The 16,863-nt window shown below is 45.5% G+C and overlaps 1 long non-coding RNA gene across 1 annotated transcript in view; it reads left to right on the forward strand.

The window, feature by feature from the left end:
- The first annotated feature begins 16,389 nt into the window (after positions 1 to 16,389).
- Positions 16,390 to 16,863, forward strand: part of LOC125940818 (uncharacterized) — a 99,700-nt gene continuing 99,226 nt past the window's right edge. The window contains exons 1-2 of the long non-coding RNA XR_007464027.1: positions 16,390 to 16,480; positions 16,647 to 16,723. This is a non-coding gene — a long non-coding RNA (uncharacterized LOC125940818). The remainder of the gene's footprint in view (positions 16,481 to 16,646; positions 16,724 to 16,863) is intronic.

Consider the following 16,863-nt stretch of genomic DNA (forward strand, 5'->3'; position numbering starts at 1 on the left):
TTCTTTAACGTGCACTACAACGCAAGCACACACGAGCGTTCTTGCATTTTCGCCTCCATCGGAATGCGGCCGCCGCGGCCGGGATTCGATCCCGCGACCTCGTGCTCAGCAGCGCCAACGCATTATGTATAATCTCGGCTAAACCACACATACCTCTGACTGGAAAAGCGCATGATATTCAACCCTTTCTTTGATTTTCTGTATTTGGCCTACCCCATTCTTGTGAAACGTAGGTGTCACGGATTGCTCCGTCTAGCACAGAAATTTTGGCCGACGAACGAGTGTCAGTGAGCGGATCTCTGTTCTGCGTGATGAAACAGTAAATCGTCGCCACAAAACTTGTACGTATAATGTGGGCTTATAAATATGTCTAAAGCACATAGGACATCTCATATCATAATGCATCATATTCGACGGCTTCCTTAATTTTCTTGATGTTACAGTTGGGCTACGCCATTCTTGGGCCCATGGGTATGCACCCATTAATTCTTGATCAATCCTCCAAAATGGGGTGTGCGAGTGCGACACAGGAAGTGTACAATTAATGGATGTATATCAACATGTGTCGCGTACTTCTCTGTGGCTCTGTGTTGGTCAGGTCATCCGTACTGAATTAAACGGCGACCAGACGAGCTTCGGCACTCAAGTTCCTAAAGGGTTGTGATTTGTGCTACCGTCTTTGAACGCTGTAACGCGGAGCATCGCGTTATTGCGCGAATTTTTCTCACTTTATTTTATCATTTGTCTCTTCCATCACCTTTTAATCCCTTGACCCCTGTCCCCAGCACAGGGTAGCCAGCCGGTACTTACACCGGCTAACCTCCCTGTCTTTCCTTCCCTTTCTGTCTATCTTTCTCTCCTCTTGTCTCGCTCATCCAAGTCCTCTGCTCGCGCTGTTCATTCAGCAATTGTGGCACCCGCCGTTTCTAAATCTGCCCAGCGGCCAAGACCACCGAAGTGAAACGCCTAGCGTATCATGTATTCCCGAGAAGCGGAGTATCTCAAGTAGCCCGTATCCTTCAGTACCCCCCCCCCCCCCCCCCCCCCTCCCCGCCAGTCTCCCAGCCGTCGGCGTCTACGCACCACTCCCTGATAGAGTCGTCCGATAAGCGGAGCGTAGTAGCACGTAGTACGTCACTGCCTTGCCCCACCGGTATCACCCCAGGCGTTTCTGCTCTGCCCCATGGCTAACTCTCGCCACGCCAGATCGAGAGGAGATAAGGGGTCGAATCGAGAATTCATATGGCACGCTCTGTTTAAGGAGAAAGAGGGGGTGAAAAGAGGTGGGTAGGGGGGGGGGGGGGGGGGGGGCGTTGGCAAAGGGAGGTACAAGTGTGTAAACTGGACGCCGCGAAGATGAGAGAGGGGCAAGGGGGGGAGGGGGCGTTGCCGGGAGACTCGTGACACCGCGCGAGTCAAGGTTGCCCGACTTCGAGAGTCCGACATTGAGAAATTCCTCCGGCTTCTTTAGCGTCCGTAAAGGAGGGGCCGTCTCACTCATCGACGACTCGATGTAGCGCGTAGTAACCGCAGCCGCCGCGATCTCCCTGATACCCGAAATCTGCAGCGATGGCCGTTGCGGAGTCGGACGCGATGACGTCGTGATTTCTGATCAACGAGCAAATGTAAACGGCTTCTAGCCGTTGAAGCAATAGTTGTTACTTATTATATTGGTCTTATTTGAAAGTGAACATGGGCGGGCTGACGGTCTGTATTAAGAGGACGTTGAAGAGAAGCTTTATGTTGGTTTAGACAGGTAGACCATTGTCTTTAAACCTCATTGACATGTTTGTGAGCGTCCAAGGAGGTTTGTTTCAAGCAGAGAATGATGACCTAACGTTCCTTATTTTTTACCTAATTTCGCGCACAAATCAATCAAAACGACCGTGCAGGCCTTGCAACATAACAGGTTCCGTGGAAAGTTTATGTTTACTGTGGTCTTTTGTGTGCACAACAAAAAAAAATTCATGGTGGTAACCGTTCTATCCTCGCTTTTTTTTTTCAGAAACAAGGCAGTACTTATTTTTTCTCTGCTCCTTTTTTGCCAAGAAATAACTAGATCGAAGCAGACACTGTCAAAACCTGTGACGTCACAGCTAGATGACGCCAAAATTTCAAGGCAGTGCCGCCACTCACCATTTTCGGGTTCTTTCTAGCTCGTTATGCCTACGGTCACTTTACAACGAACGCTTCCATTTGCACAAGTGTAATCTACCAAATTATCTACTTTTCACGGTCCGTTTATCGATAAAACAAGCCAAAATTCACCGCTTCACTCCACTGTATTGAAAAAAGTGGATCACATCTCAGGGTATATGGACAGAATGGGCATGTACTGCCTGTCCTCAATCCACCGCTTCAAATACGTGAGGTTATTGGAATGTTTTCTGACAACGCAATCAATCCTTTGTTTTCCCTATCTGCTTGTTCCAACATCTCAGGAAGTGCCGTAGGTACGCTGCTATACATCCTTATCGACAAAGCAGGCATACATTCTTTGACTCAGTGACACGTCATTGCCTTATCGATGCTTATGACAGAAGACGTTCGATAAGTATTGAAGGAGAACCTTTGTTATAAAGAAGCGTTGTAAGCGTTAGGAACGCTGTCCATGTCAACGGGCGTACGTTTACAACTGGTCCGAGTGCATCGTATTGTCCTCACATTTGCATGAGTCGGCGCTATTGCCTGTCTCTAAAGCTATGTATTACGTAAGTATTAAATCTAAGCGTTATAAAGAGATTTATTTCAAGTATTACCATAGAAATAGAATTGTATTGTGCAAGCATTGCATGCTACAGGTACTGACAAATGGAGCAGGAACTTGAATGCTAACGAAGAAGCTTGAGAAGAAGGGCCGCGCCACGAGCGATGGAACGAAACACGTTCTTCTTCTTCTTTCTGGGGTTTTAGGCCAAAACCAGTAATGAGGCGCCGTAGTAGGGCTCCGGATTAATTTCGACCACCTGGGGTTCTTTACGTGCACTACAACGCAAGAAGGGCGTTTTTTGCATTTCGCCTCCATCGAAATGCGGCCGCCGCGGCCGGGATTCGATCCCGCGATCTCGAGCTCAGCGCGCAACGCCTTAGCTGACTGAGCTACCGCGGCGGGTGCCGAAACACGTTAGGCGTAACGTTAAGAGACAGGAACACGGGACGAGAAACGTTAGGCATAGCGTCAAGAGACATGAAGGCAGCGGTGTGAATTAGAGGAGCAAACTGAGCTAGCTGATATTCGAGTTGACATTAAGAGGGGGGGGGGGGGGGGGGGGTTATGGAGCTGGGCAGGTCATGTAATGCGTGGGGCGGATGCGTTGGTGCGAAGAGATAGGAAGCGCAGTTGGGGACGGCGAAGAATTTTAGGTGGTGTGACGAAATTAGGCAATATGAAGGTGGCGGGTTCGGCATCGAAACAACCGCGGCCATATTTATTCAAAAGGTATACATGCGAGGCCGTCGTCTGTCATCTTTCTCGTATTCGGCCATAAGCACGTGCTGCAGACGGCAGTTCCGCTACCGAGGCATAGGATGGTGTCAGTTGGCCCAGGACAAGGTAAATGAAGATCGCGAGAAGAGGCCTTCGACCTGCATTATCTATAGACACAAATACGCTGATGATGTAGGATGATTATAATGACGATTGCATTGCATGCACTTCCAAACAATACAGAGGTACGCATTATGATGGCGACGAAGCGATCAAGACTATGGTCTTACAATGGATACCTCTGCTTGAAGCCAACTTTTCGACAAGGGGGCTGTCAGGGCAACGACTGACCAAGACAATTGTTGCTGCCCTACCGAATACAAGACACCTCGTTGAAACGGGGGCTAAGGCATGATACATCCCTTGTTTCATTTGATTTTCATCAGTGCCCATCTGTAGTGTAGCATGCTGGACACGCCGTCAGAAGAAGCATTAAGCCCTCTATTTAAATATCTTTATTTAAAAGCTCTATCTTCTTCATCCATTGTTCCACCACGTTGTGTGTATATATTATATGAGATGTTTGTGGTCACAAGCATCGTAAGCGCTTGTGGCAAGGCGCATTGGTGCAGTTCCTGATATCGACAGCTTCTGTAACCTGCCGTGATAGCTTAGTGGCTATGGCGTTGCGAAGCTGAGCGCCAGGTCGGTGGTTCGATCCCTGTCGCGGCGGCCGCATTTCAATGGGATCAAAAATTAAAACAAAAAACAAACGAAAGAACGCTCCCGTCCTCAAATTTAGGTGCACGTTAAAGAACCCCAGCTGGTCAGAATTAATCTGGAGTGTCCCCCAATACGGTGCGCACCTCACAATCATATCGTGATATTGTTAGGTAAAACCCCATCGTTTAATTTATTCAACAGACCCCAATCACCAGCTGTAGTCTACGTCTATCTCCGGATGAACGTTCTCTCAGTATTCCCCATTCTTTCCTTCCATCCCGTAACACCCTTTCCCCTGCGTCGGGTAGCAAACTGGAGGTGTGCCTGGTTGACGTCCCTGTCTTTCCACTTTATCTCTATCTCTCACTTATAGAGCCTTTTATTTTTTCTTCAGAACTCATGTAACTATGCGCGGCAAGTTTATGCTAAACAATAACCGCCACGAAATGCCAGTATATATCAGTGCAAGCAGCGCCGCAAGCCCGTAAGAGCCGTACGAAGCGAACAGAAGATGAAGCGCACAATGGAAGCTAGCCGTATTTTTAATTGAATTGTAGACATAATTATTATAATGAGAAGACAGTGTGAACTTACCTCACATAACTCTCAATCATGTTTATTTGTACACTTTAATTAAATAAACAGTTCATTTCACCTATGCGTTCCATGGCTCCATTCTCAGTTGGGCTTCGTATGGTTGTTACTCAAAATCGAGCCTCTCGCTTCTAAGCTCCTATAAGCACATTTGAAGCCACCCGAACCAAGATACAAGCTTCAGAACGAGGATTGGCCCTTTGCGTTTTCAATCTCGAAGCTACCGAGCGTGAAGATCCTATTTCGCCACTCGAAAGTGTACGCTATGTGGGCAGTGAAATGCTCACGTGCGGTTGGCGCCTTCTTTCGGGGGTGCTTCCGCGTGTGGGCGCGCCCGTGTTTGTCGCGCTCCCAAGCTTTTACCAAGTTAATCCGCACCTTTGGCGCTTCTCCACGGAGTTGCGCGTACATGCAAGTTTCCGAAGAACAAACGAAATGAAGGCAGAAACAAAAACAAAGAGGAATTATTGATTGTAACTCTGAAGCAACTTTGGCTAGACTGCGTGGCACGCTCGCAGACCTATCGTTCAATTTTTTTTTTTTTTAAGCAAGCTAGTAAGAAGAGACTACAAACAGAGCCAAGTGGAGCGTGTGAAGCTGAGAGAAGGAAAAGAAAGAAAGAAAAAAAAAAGGAGTCCAAGAAAGATGTGGCGCAGTCCACGCTGGCACTCGCTCCACTATCTCTCGGTTTCTATTCGGTCGTCGGGATCGTGGCGCGCTGTACGGGTGACCCGACCTTGAATCGTGCGACACGGACGTGACCGGCTTGGTGTGGCGTCATACGGAGCCTGCTGTAGTATGCCATATAGCCGAGGAGACAGACCGCCGCAACGCAAGGAATCGAAAACGAATCGTAACTCTTGCATGTGACTCCTTGCACCCCCCCCCTGCCCCCCCCCCCTTCCCCCCGCACCTTCCCTTGGCTATATCGCTGTCGCCATGGTCACCGCGCCACCGAGCACCCACACTGGTCTCTCGGGAACGAGCTGAGAGAGAAAGAAAAAAGAAAGCAAGAATACGTAAAAGATGAAAGAGAGTGGTAGAAGATGTACGCAACTCTCGAATACCTGTTGCGGATGGTCCTCGTGAGGTGATGGCACAGCGTGTGTACGTTTTTTTCAAGAGGCCCGCAGCATGGCAATACACAGGTGTAGAGTTGGACTGGCCTGTACGGATGTGCAGGTGTGCAGGAAGTGTTCAGTACACAAGATATACTCGATAACTAGTTCTCCCTTTCCGAACAACATAGTTACGTTCCCGTATATGATCTACACGCTAGACACGCAACTAACGGCAATTTCAATCTTGCCAGTTGTATACAGTGTGCACGGAGAACGAGTGCTGGAGCGTTTTGGTGCATTAACCTGAAATTATGGGACTCTTGAAATAAAAGTTGCGAGAGACATTCAGCTTGCGTGTAGACGCATTTATCTCTGTAATCGAGCTTCATATATAATGTCTTCACGATTTTAAATTGATTTTAAATGTGCTGTCCATTGTTAAGCGAATATCTCTTGTTTTATTGGAAATTTATATTATTTCTGTGGCTGATTTATAAAGTGACTCTCTTGAATTGAATCAGATGCTAGTAGGAAGGCTATTGGTTCAAATATTTTTGTACGCGTCTTCTTTTTGACATAATCAACCAATAAATAAATAAATCAATTGATTGGTTGGTTGATTGATTGATTGATTGATTGATTGATTGATTGATTGATTGATTGATTGATTGATTGATTGATTGATTGATTGATTGATTGATTGAAGACTGTATGCATAGAGCGGGAGAAGACGATGCTGTCGTGCGCATCGGGAAGAGCAAGTTCTCTAAAAGATGGTACTGCGCACTGTGAGACCCCGCCTGCTACTGTCGCATTAACTATAGTTAAGAGCCGATGGAATCGCTATTAGCTCCATCAGCAGTGTATAGTATAGAAGCAATCGCTTCCAACCTCTTCAAGGAGCAATGTCACGCAGCTCGCCACCAGGTATACACCTTATATACTCCTGCAAGATCCGTAATTTGTATCGCCGCTTCCATGGGGTGCAGAACTTGCACAGGGTTGGGCTATTTCGGTCCACGTACGTTTCTGCGGAATCCCCGGGAGCGCTTGGAAGTAGAAGAGAAAACGCTCTCTTTTTTTCTTTTTTTTTACGTATGTGCGCTACACTGTTGGTGACTGTCTAGTCCTCATCAGTGTCGCCATCACCACTGCTCAGGCTGGAGTTTGCAGCGCACTCGTTTGGGTGTACAGTACAGGTCCTTTGCGTCATCCATGGCGTAAGATATGCCTCGGACTTCAAAGCTTTTCGCAACAATTTCTGAAGATACCGACACGACAACTTCTTGCGCCAAAAACTCCCATATGCGAGAAGATACATCAGAATCCATGACGTCACAATAACGTGCCCACGTTGAGGCTACGGTGCGAAATCAAATGATGCTGCACTGGCCTCCATTTTTCTGAACTGCTTACATAGTTCCGCACGTTTCCTCTTCACCAATCATCATTTTTCGATCACTTAACAATTTGACGGTGTGGAGAAGCCGGCGACGTATTGTACTTGTCGCCAACATTTCTTAATAATCAGACCAGTCAATCAATCAATCAATGGATAAATTATTAGTAATAATACATTGTCCATAAGATAAATTCAAACATGGTTTTACAAGAGTACTTTGCCAATCTAGCTGATTTAAAATTTGTCTTTAATGCCCCCTTAATGCGGTTACAATATTAAGACGGTCCCTGCAGTAAAGTAAGTCGTGGTGACAGTGGTGAGTACGGATTGTCACGCTCAATATGAGTTGCAACACAAGAATCATTTTGTGTGTGTGTGTGTGTGTGTGTGTGTGTGTGTGTGTGTGTGTGTGTGTGTAGGCGATGCCATACCACCATATGGAGCCCGTATGGCAGCATTGAATCGCCTACACAAGAAATTGCTGAACACCGTTGTTCCGATTACTGGTGGCACCCGGTTTACAAGGAAAATAACACTTGTCATTTTTTTTTTTATTGAAAGAACTGACGGTGGTGGTGGTGGAAAACTTTTATTGCTCTCAAAAGAGAGAAGTACATGGAGCTATGCATGAGCTGGTCCTTAAGGGTCCGGCCCTTAGAAATAATAGACCAAGGCCATTTGGGCGTGCAGGACATAGCAGCCGAGAAGCACTGGCCTCCACAAGCACGCCTCCCGGTCCTCCCGAGTGGGGTTGGGGTGACGGGGAATAGCTGGGTCGGATGGGCAGGCCCACACCATGTGGTAGATGTCCGAAGACTTTTCCGCACAGTGCGGACAACTGCCCTTGAAAGAAGGATCAAAATGTCTGAGTGCTGCCGGGCACAGCAGAGTGTCGGTATAGAGACGGAGTAGACGCCGCTCCTCCGTCTTAGATAAACCTTTACTCGGGAGAGGGTAAAGGCTATGGCCAGATTGATAATAAAGGACAATGTCTTTAAAAGAACTGGCGGGTCTATGCCCGTGTTGCACACTCATATTGAACGCTCGTTAATTTCGCCATCAGACAGTCCTGCGGACATTCGCCTCAGCACCGCGTCAGCTAAGCGCGGCTGTGCATATATTTCGCTGCCGTCGTCGTTAAACGCGTACACGTAAGCTCGCTCGGGTCTTGGCCACGGAGGAGATACAGATGTCGAGGAGCATCTGAAATATCCCGCGCGCCTAAGCTGCTTTTTTTAATCGCTGTTCCCAGCAGCGCTATGCGTTCTTCGGAGCACGCCGGAAAGCGGAATCCTTTGAAGTTTGATAAACTGCTTTGCATATGGCGGCACGTGTGCCCCGTTCGCACCGAGCTATCTCTACTTGCACTTGCGTCCCAAGCAGTGCTCCTACAGTGTTGAACTCTTCAGAGTTCGTGGAGGTGCTCCAGCAATTCAACACGTGCGCTTTCTGAGACGAATGCGCTGACACGTTCTTTTCTTGGGGTGAAGTAACTCCTGCACAAAGAATCCGCGACCTCTGTCGATGATTGATAACGTTAGGGAACAGTTAACCACTTCTTCTAAGAAGAGAAAAGATGGATACATAGCATAGCATAGCATGCATACATACATACATACATACATACATACATACATACATACATACATACATACATACATACATACATACATACATACATACTACATACATACATACATACATACATACATACATACATACATACATACATACATACATACATACATACATACATACATACATACATACATACATACATACATACATACATACATACATACATACAGACATACATACATACATACATACATACATACATACATACATACATACATACATACATACATACATACATACATACATACATACATACATACATACATACATACATACATACTACATACATACATACATACATACATACATACATACATACATACATACATACATACATACATACATACATACATACATACATACATACATACATACATACATACATACATACATACATGTGTCGCAGCTGTTTTCTTCAGACAAGGCGACATGACGGGCATGAAACAAAAAGAGATAAAACTAGCCGAAACTGAGTGCCGACCACCCATGACTTAACGGATGGTGAGACGCAAAGGAACCGTTTGTCGGCCATGTTGTTTCTTAGCTTTAACTTCTCTTTCAAATGTACTTACCAGTAGCAAGCAAAGAAAACGAACAGAGCAAAAAACATTCCCCAGTGCTCGCCGAACGCACGTTTGAAATAGCGACCGGGCATTTTTCCTTTTGACGGTACCGCTTATACGCGGTGATTAATTACTGCTTTTTTTTTCCCACCGCACCTTCGCTTTGGGCTGCGTTTCATTTATCACATTCCTTTTTACACACGCTTGAGCACGGCAACCGCACGCACCTCGCGCACGGTTCAAGCGACGCCCCTCGACTGGTACCTTTCACTTTTCTCTCGCTGTATATTTCACTTCGCTCGCCACTTCGTCGCTCTTCTTCATTTAGCGCGCAGAGCCCCGTTACCACAATTAGGCCTACGGTGCGAATGCAGACGTAGAAGAGAATGAACGAATGAACGAAGAAAGGGACGAAGGAACGAAAGAATGATAGAAAGAAGGAAGGAAGTAAAGAAGGAAGAAACGAAGGAAAGAAAAGAACGACAGAAAGAAGCAAGTAAGGAAAGAAGGGGAAGAAAAGGAAGAAAATAAAGAAAGTAGGAATAAAAGAAAGAAGATAGGAGGGAAAGATTAAGGGAGGAAAGGAACATGGAGCGAGAGAAAAGAACGAAGGGAATAGCAAAAGAAAGTAAGTAAGAAGGGTGGAAAGAAAGAGGGATTGAATCAAGGCAGAAAGGAAATAATGAAATATGAAATGAAACAAACATATAAAGAAAGAAGTAAAGAAAGAGAAAGAGAGGGGAAAGAAAGAGAGAGAGGAAGAAAGAAAGAAGGAAAGAAAGAAAGAAAGCTAGCGGAGCGGGGGAGCGCTGGAAATAATGCGGAATGCGGCGAGCATCCATTCATCAGCCCCATTAGCTCGCTGTCGGGGCAATAACACGACAGTGCTCGGCAAATTTGCTCCCCCCCCAAGTGGGCGCCATACGTGACACAGAAGCTCGTTTCGGCACGAAGTCGTCGGCGAAAGCGATGAAGGCGAAGCAATTGAAAAAAGAAAGAAAGAAAAGGAACAAAAGGAACAAAAAAATAAAGCAAGATCTAAAAATGGCAAGTGTGGAGACACAAACGAAGCTTGAGGGGAAATGAAGAAAGAAATGAAAGAGGAGGGTGGGAAATTGGAGACCGAAGAGAGAATAGCGAATAACAAACAGAGAGAAAAGAGAGATCAAGAAGGCAAGATGAAAGATAGGTGAAGGAATACTCAAGTGGACAGGAAAATATTTGCAGTGACGTGCTTTTCCTCGTGTGTTTTCGTGTGTTTTTTTTTTTCTTCGCCGCCCCTGTGTCCATGTTTGTATTTAGTGGTTGGCATTCGGAGCGCTAACTGACGAAGTTGGTGCAAATTCGGCATCAGAAGTTTTGAGGACTGCGAGATTTGAGAAAGAGAGCTGATTATTTTCGCAGCCTGAAATTAATATTTCCAGGCCGTGCTATGGTTTATACGGACAGCACAGCGTCGTACGAATTAACTACATGTCTGCGGTCACCAACTGCTCCGAAATTCAACATCTTCTCCTAGGTGCCATAATCAACAAACGTTTAAAGCTGGCTGAATCTATTCCGTTAGAGATTTGTGCAGTGATCACTAGAACAACAGCACAAAAGAAGTGCACAGAACATACGCTGACTCGAAACTATCGAACTATCATATTTATTATTATATACATAGAGAGAGAGAGAGAGAGAGAGCGATAAAGAAAGAGAAAGGGGGATACATCAACACCGCCTATAGGCTTCAATCAACATCTCGTTAAACATAGCCACTAAATAAAAGGAGCACGCGAAAAACTGACAATAAAAAAATTAAGAGATGAAAGGGCTAAATAGCTAAGGAATGAAGGAAGGAGTAACAGAAAGTAATAAAGACCCAAATGAATGAAAGAATGGAAAAGTAACAAACAAAAAATTAAGCGAAGCGAAGAAGGTGGGAATATATAATGATGAAAGGAAGAGCAATAAAGAGAGAGAAAATTAGGATAAAAGGACATGGTTAGAAAAAGAAAGAACAATTCAGTGAAAGAAGGAAGGAAAATATAAGAAAGAAAAACGAAGTGAAGGAAGTCGGGAACGAGCAAAGAATAGAGCGAAGAAGACTGTGCAGAAATAAACTAAGGAAGAGAGAACGGATAAAGACAGATAAACAAAGGAAGGAACAGTAGAACAGTGAACGAATAACCGAAAGAGCGAACAAATCAATGAGTGAAGAACAAAAGCTAAAACTAAACAAGGCAGGAACAAAAAGAAAGCAACAGAAAAATGAACAAGCAACACGGCGCACTGTTGAATGAAGGAAGGCCGAGCCAAAGCGGGAAAGAAGTTAAGAATAAAAAGAAGGCAAAGGTGAAGGAAGGAATAAAGCGAAAGAAAAATCGAAGAAAGATGGATGCATGTCTGCCAGTGAAGCCACCTACAAGATTCCCGTTTCACCCGTGTACGGTGCACACAAGCTGCGGGGGGCATCCCCGGGCAATCTCAAGCGAAACACCGCAACAAACACTCACAGACACATACATAACAGGATGTGCTTGCTAGCGCTTGTGCCTGAAGATGAAACAACATAGATTACCTCGCCTCCAGCCAGAACCGGTGCGGTCACTCGTCGTGTTCTTTTTTTTTTTTTTTTTCTTACACGCGATCTCAGTCACGCCCACTTAGACTCGCCTGTATTAGTACCTGTATAGTGCCAACAGTTTTCTCACTGCCCTCTCTCCCTTCCCCCTCCCTCTTTCCACTTCACGCACGCGCTGCCACCTCACGTGTCGCCAGTGAGCATACTACATATAGCGTACAACCCGTTACCGGCAATCCGCACTCTCACGCGATTCGACGCTTACGGCGCCGTACACACAGCCGCGACGTCGTCTGTGTATACCACCTCTATCGTTCGTGAATGTCTGCGCGCCTTATATATATGTATGTAGTATTTTTGTTATACTACGCGCAAGTGCGCAGCTACTGGCACCGTTGAGCGACTGGCGAACACTCCCACGAGTATGTAGTACCGTATCAGCGCATACTCGTACGTGCCAGTACCGCAGTAGGTGTACTGGAAGCGTTGTGAAACCTATATAGGCGTAACGATATGCTGTAACAACCCTTCGGGTCGTAATTTGCGAGCTTAGTAGCGAGATTTCTCCGGCTCGTTTCCTTTCTTCCTTTCTTTCTTTCTTTCTTTCTTTCTTCTTTCTTTCTTCTTCGTTTTTCATGTTTTCTTTATTTTACTATTTTCTATCGCTCTCGCCGTGGTTGTAGGCGCCAGACATGTTGCTCTCGTTGGAACGGATCGAGGCCTCGGCGTCGACCGTTCCCTTTAGTCTTTAGCGAAAGGTGTGGTCGGTCGCCTTAGGGAGCCTACATGCAAAACAGCGTTGCCTGTAGGCTCCCTTGGTCGACTTCTTTTGAGACGAGCCGACGAGGTTCATCAATTTGTCGGCAAGCCGCGCTGACATGTTTGTGTTGTTTGCTCGCCTGCTTCCTTCGGGCCTGTTTGTTCGCTGTGGTATCTCTCTCGGGGCAGCATTCTCGAAAACTGGAGGGTGATTGGATTTTGTGATTGGTTGTGTTCTTCGCGCGTACTCTCGGCCATGCGGCCATGTGGCTATGCCCGCAGTTTCGAGCCCACCTGGAACTTCGTGACTTGAATAGCGTCGTGCACGCGTGGTCCGAAAAATCACTGTTCGCTTGGGCGTATGGCTAGATATTAAGAACGCGCAAATCTGCCATGCCTATATATATTTTTTTTCACTTGAACTTCTAACTATATATATATAGTTAGAAGTTCAAGTGAAAAATAAAAAATTAAAGGCGGTAAATGAATTTGAAGACAGCGCGTCACACGTTTATTCCACTCAAGGTTAGTTGGAAATATGAACACGTTTTCATTGATATCTTGGGCATCTATTGACATCGCTAGAACATGCGAAATATTTCGCTTCTTTCATGTGATAATATCGGTAATCGTATAGCACATCTAAAAAAATTAGAAAAAATGGGCAACAGGGTGGGGAGGGGGGGAATAAAAATATATCTGTGACAAATCGTAACAGTCAATTCTAGCTGGTGCTTTTCTCAGATAGCAGTTCTACCCATAAAGAGCTTTCCGCAAAAATTTAACACACCGTTCTTCTTCACTGAAATTTGGCCGTATCTTTTAATGCAGAACATAAGCTCCAAAGACGGATCAGGTCATGGCGTGAAGTTATTACCAAACGGCTGTCGGGCTCAAATCATTTGTCTTCTTGAAGGCCGAGGGCGGCCCATTATCGAAACTTCCCAGAGGTGCTGTCTTATACAACGCTTCGAAACTGTAGAACATTTTAACTAACAGAACATGAAGCTACTTTTATAAGTGAGAATAATGAAGCGCTTCGCAAGAAAGCTTAAAGCCCCAGCCGTTCGCGCTATACCATCTGCCGAGCTCACATACACTCCGCTCGGCTGCTCGCATGCCAGGAACGGTCTCACCCTTGACCCACTTAAAATAGTCCTTAAAGCTTGTGTAAGAAAGAAACAAGCCCGGCGCTGAAAGTGCGCGCACACTTGCACACACACACATGAGAGAAAAGAAGAAACAGACGCCAGAGACCAGCCGAACGCCGGCGTCGCGAAACAATAAAACAATGGCGGCCGAAGCATCCAACAGACGAAAGTGCTCCTGACAAGAGCCCGTTGGTAAGCGGCGCCGCCTTGCGAGAGACAAAGTAAATTCAAACATACAAGCAAGCCTGCTCGGTGCGCTCCTGGACACACTAGCACAAGCTTGCTTCCTTCAAAAGAATGTATACACAACAATAAATTGTTCCTCGAGCGAGCGTCATTCCGCAGCTGCTAAGCATGAAACGAGAAAGACTTTGTTACCCCGGCTTCTGCGCAGCGAACTCTTTCAAGTGTCGTCCGCTTTTCTCAATTGTTTCTTTCCGTTGCCTGCGCATTCTCAACTCTTTTTTTTTTTTTTTTTCGCGGAAGCAGGAGCAACACTTCTGGTTTCCTGTCAACGCTTTCTCTCGAGTAGCCTTAGTGGCAAGCTAGTATTCTTCTTCAGAATGTCTTGCGAAGCCGAGCCGAGAAATGTGTTACAATTCCCTTTTCGCGCCATGACACGCAATAAAATAATAAGAAGACAGAAAGATGCAAGTGCGTACAACGTCTGCAAACCAATTTATGTGCCGTCTGCTTCTAACGCTTCGTCTGCTTGCGGCATTCGTCTGCTCGCCAAATAAGAAAGAAAATGGCGTCACGGACGTGCTACAGCGACGGCTTTCTGTACCGTACCTTGTCTAATTAGATCTAGTTATCCTAGCTAGCAAGTTAGCGCCAGCAAATGTGGGATTAACGCACGCAGTTATTTGATGCCTAGAAAAAGCGCATTACGGGTTGTCGTTGCTTTGGCTCTTTCGAGCACGGGACGTGGCTAATCACTGAACGTTCTTACTTGGGATAAAACAACGCTGCCTATACGCGGAAGAGATCAACAATTATTTGTTGCAAGTATAATCGCCCTCAGGCTTCACCCGTTAATTTATTAGTTTGCCGCTGATGGTGCTAGGTTATCGTGAACCACACAAAACCTAGCATCAGCTTTGCCGTTAGAAACGGAAGCATTTATGACAAGAACCGCTCATGATGCAGTGAAGTACTTTCAGTACTTCACTGAAAGAGTTCAGTCCATTTTCGTCCAGCGCATTATGTGTCATGGCATTTTCTTGCGTACCTTCACCCTCTCCGGTTATCTTCCCGGATGTATGTTTGTCTATCCTGGAAGCTATGCCAGCGTAAATTAAGAAAGGAAAATAATTCTCGTAAGGTTACGCTTGTCGTATTGGCGCTCTAATATAGTACTACAACTGTACTGCATCGCGCGCAATAAAAAGAGAAGAAGAAAGAAAAAAAATAGTTATAACCTTGCTCTCCAAGTTCTCAACCTGAGTTTAGTGGTCACATTAAAGGTAGCATCACAAAATTTTACTCTTTTCTGGTTTATCTGAGCATCATGCAGGCTTACCATACGCACCGCAAATACCGAACGGTGACTGATCGCGTAATTGCAAGACGTATACAAAATTTGAAATTGGGGAGATATGTATCGTACTTTAGCATCCACCGTCCCTTACTCGCTGTCATAAGCACTGTGTCGTCTACTGAGCACCATAATTGCCCCAAACGTCACCGTATTTAGTCGCAGTAAAAGTATATAAGCCTATGAATCATGTCCTAAAGCACCTTAACGTTGAAATGTTATTGTATTCTCATAGAAAGCCATCTGGGATTATTTCTGCGGCATATTATTTTTATATCTCTTGAACTTTCATCGTATAAAGAATAACGATACCTGCTGTAATTTTCAAGACCGGCACGGAGATAATGGCCGCTATACAACTTAGCCGAGGCGTTCCTTGACGTTCAATTGTTATTGTATTCTCATAGATAGCAATCAGAGATTATTTCGGTGACGTTATTATTTTTAGATCTCTTGAATTTGTATCATATAAAGAATACCGATACCTACTATAATTTTGAAGACCGGCGCGGTGATAATTGCCGCTGTACCGCTTAGCCGAGGCTGCACCGTATTACCGTTCCGCTTAACTTTGTCGTCTGCTCGCCGTCTGCGTGTTGCTGAGCAGACGTGAAGAAAAAAGAAATGTAGGGCGCGCACTGGTGGCCCGCTAGAGAAAAAATAAAAGAACTGCGGAACAGGAACAGACAGTTCACTTATACTCACTGCCGGCACTGTAGAAACAAACAGACGACAAAGTTTAGCCGTGAAATATGCGAAGACTAAACGGGAAACACTGTTGGACAGGAAGGTTTTTTCGACTGTTCCTGCTTTGCACTGCCGGCACCATTCTTTCTTTTTTCTTTATTTATTTACTATGCAACCCTTCGGCTCCTTCGTCTGTTTCATTTCTTTTTCCTCGGTCGCTCTTCGTTTTTCGAGCCGACTTCTATCGTTAAAAGCAGAGTTTCTCTTCGAAGTTTCCCCGTCACGTTTCTAATTGTATCTCTTTCTTTCTTTCTTTTTTCCACTTTAGTCCACTTTTTGACTCTCTTTCGTCGCTTCTTCCTGCGAACGGTAAGCCCTCTTCTTTTCTTATGTATGTGTATGTTTGAAACGTTTCCTGCTAGCGCAACAGGTCTAGGCCTAACCTCTTCCTCTTCCACACTTCCCAGGCGCACCGCTACATTTTGTATATTTTCGTTTCCTTGCTTTCTTTCTTTCTTATTCTTTTTTTTTTCAGAAAGAAGAGTTGGCAAGTCCCATATAGCGCCCCTGTCCCGACCCTGAATTTTGAAGGTCGAAACTACGCAAGAACAGGTAAGTACCCGCTGCGAGCAGACGACAGACTGGGTGAGACTGAATGGAAAAAAAAAAAGGAAAAAAAAAAAGAAAAGTCGAGCACCAAGAAGGGTATGGGAGCAACTCCGGAGAGATAGCGGCGAAGACAGACGCTGAAT

This window comes from Dermacentor silvarum, chromosome 10 (genome assembly GCF_013339745.2).
Source record: "Dermacentor silvarum isolate Dsil-2018 chromosome 10, BIME_Dsil_1.4, whole genome shotgun sequence".
Classification (NCBI taxonomy): Eukaryota; Metazoa; Arthropoda; class Arachnida; order Ixodida; family Ixodidae; genus Dermacentor; species Dermacentor silvarum.